Source organism: Chelonoidis abingdonii, chromosome 15 (genome assembly GCF_003597395.2).
Source record: "Chelonoidis abingdonii isolate Lonesome George chromosome 15, CheloAbing_2.0, whole genome shotgun sequence".
NCBI lineage: Eukaryota > Metazoa > Chordata > Testudines > Testudinidae > Chelonoidis > Chelonoidis abingdonii.
The window spans coordinates 30,785,882-30,789,048 of record NC_133783.1 but is presented as its reverse complement, the minus strand read 5'-3'; positions in this window follow the sequence as shown (position 1 = coordinate 30,789,048).

The window sequence follows — 3,167 nt, the reverse complement described above, 5'->3', positions numbered from 1 at the left end:
TTGTAGCCAGCATCGCAAGATATTTACATACCAGATGCACTAAAGAGTCATATGTCCCTTCATGTTTCAACCACCATTCCAGAGGACAGGTGTCATGCTGATGATGGGTTCTGCTTGATAACAGTCCAAAACAGTGCAGACAGACACATATTAATTTTCATTATCTGAGTCAGATGCCACCAGCAGAAGGCTCATTTTCTTTTTTGGTGGTTCAGGTTCTGTAGTTTCCGCATCAGACTGTTGCTCTTTTAAGACTTCTGAAAGCATGCTCCACACCTTGTCCCGCTCAGATTTTTGAAGGTACTTCAGATTCTTAAAACTTGGGTGGAGTGCTGTAGCTATCTTTAGAAATCTCACATTGGTACCTTCTTTGAGTTTTGTCAAATTTACAGCAAAAGTGTTCTTAACACAAAGAATGTGCTGAGTCATCATCCAAGACTAATATAACATGAAATATATGGCAGAATGCAGGTAAAACAGAGCAGAAGACATAAAATTCTCCCCAAAGAGTTCAGTCACAAATTTAATTAACGCATTATTTTTTTTAACAAGCATCATCAGCATGGAATTATGTCCTCTAGAAGGGTGGCCGAAGCCTGAAGGGACATATGAATATTTAGCATATCTAGCACATAAATACTTTGCAATGCCAGCTACAAAAGTCCCACGCAAATAGCTGTTCTCACTTTCTGGTGACACTGTAAATAAGAAATGGGCAAGGTTATCTCCCATAATGTAAACAAACTTGTTCGTCTTTGCAATTGGCTGAACAAGAAGTAGGACTGAGTGGACTTGTAGGCTCTAAAGTTTTGCGTTGTTTTATTTTTGAGTGCAGTTATGTAACAAAAAAAATTACATTTTTCAAATTGCACTTTCAAGATAAAGAGATTTCACTACAGTACTTGTATGAGGTGAATTGAAAAATACTATTTCTTTTGTTTATAATTTTTACAGTGCAAATATTTATAATAAAAATAATAATATAAAGTGAGCACTGTACACTTGGTATTCTTGTTGTAAGTGAAATCAATATATTTGAACATGTAGAAAAACACCCAAAAATATTTAATACATTTAAATTGGTATTCTATTCTTTAACAGTGCGATTAAAACTGAGATTAATCATGATTAACTTTTTTATCGCAATTACATTTTTTTAGTTAATCACATTAGTTAACTGCAATTAATCAACAGCCCTAGTTTGTACCTTTATATTCACAGTACCTTTGACCTAATGTTAGCTAACAACAGCAAGAAACTAAGGGATGAGAGTGCAGAGTCTATAAACAACTTTTCTTTTTGTATAAATCAGTGTTTACCAGCAACTATATTCCTTATCCCTTTCTGCAAGAGAATTTTACTTGAAGATATTGATTTAAATCTAAAGCCCTAATGCTGATCTGTGGGTGGACCTGCAGAGATTCACTGATTTTAGGGACCAGCCCTTATGCAGTCACTTGCAGGATCAGAGTATTAGAAGTAAGAAATGTTGATGTTGTTTAACATGTTCAATTAGTTGTTTTAATAGTGTATTTCTAAGGTAATGTTAAGTGAATCACTAGCTTTAACGGAATTTAATATGGAGTATATGGACTATGACCTTTGGACTCCACCCTTGAAAGCAAACGTTTACAACTTAGACACTGGAGTCCTCTGGCTCAAACTGGACAGAACCAGTTTTTCCTGCCAAAAAGACTATATAAGAGCCTGCTCAGTGCCTGCGTGGGGCTGTCCATTCCAGTGGCAGTGCGTGCATGGTCGGATCTTCCTAACACTCCAGAGCTAGTGAGAAGAATACCATCTATCCCACAGCGAGGTTGAGGAAGGACAGGCCTGTCATCACTATCCCCGTCACAGCGAACTGAATCCATTTTACCTGTGGAGGGTCCTGCTTTCCTGATGTCCATCTTCCCAGAAGGTCTCCCACCTGCAACAAAGTCCAACAGTCATCGAGACTCCCCAGTAGTCCTCCTCGAAGGCTCTAAATCAGCTGGAGAGAAGGTTCTGGGCTTCGCACCTGCACGCTGTGTCCACTGCACCTAAATCATGTAAAAGGTTTCTGTATTGGGGTTTCTTTTATTGTTTTCTAAACGCCTAGGGAGGTTTTGTGAGTCTTAGCTTCAAGCTCCTAAAGCCAGTCACTGAATCACTGTATGGTTAAGTTTGTATTTCTTCTCCTCCCCACCATTTTCCCCAGTTTTCTGTACCTTTGCCCTTAATATACTTACTTTTGTTTGCACCATATTACCTTGTCCCTCTTCATTTTTATTATATCACACAGGGAGGGAGGGACACCCTTATTATAAGCTAAATCCACTGGTGACAGACACGGAAGGGAGTTGAGTCTGCTCTTCTGAGAAAAGGGGCTTTCCTTTTCCCCTACAATTTTTCTAGTATTTTCTCTCTGAAGCATTACCTTACTCCCCTTGGGGTAACAAGAGCCTAAAATGAAAAGTCCTGTGCTGAGCCTCCAATAGGGTGACCAGATGTCCTGATTTTATAGGTACAGTCCCGATTTTGGGGTCTTTTTCTTATATAGCCTTCTGTTACCCCTCACCCTTTGTACTGATTTTTCACATTTGCTGTCTGTTCACCCTAGCCAAGGATATAGAAAGTATTAAACTGATTTTGCTTCAATAAGGCAGCAAATATTTGTACAAAAAACAATATTATAAATAATGTTTAATTTTTGACAGAAATCAACACACAACCCAGTTTGTGTGGCATAAAACATAAGCATCAACCTTAACTTTGAAGTGACATTTGTTGGCTTGTAAAACAATTCTATTATTTTTCTTTGTGTACTTCTTCCAAAATTTTTCTTCATCTGTGAAGTTTAGTGCCAAAGTGGCCAAACAGTTTAGTGCCTTGATTTGGATTTTAGAGTTATTTTGTTGTTGTTTTAAAATGTGTATGTTTGAATTTAGTTTATTCTTAATTTCAGCAAACAGATCTTTTTGGGGAGGGGAGGAAGGAGAGGGGAAGAGAGGTGGAGCAGGGAAGAGTTCTAAACATTCTCCTGCAGTGCTGGTAAACCAAACACAACAGCTATTATGCTAGTGCGCAAAACACAGAAAGTAAACTGATCAGTTTAGTTTCACTGTTCAAAATGAGCAAGTACAAAACGTAGATAGTATAAGTGGAGTAAATTAGTAATGAAAGATGTC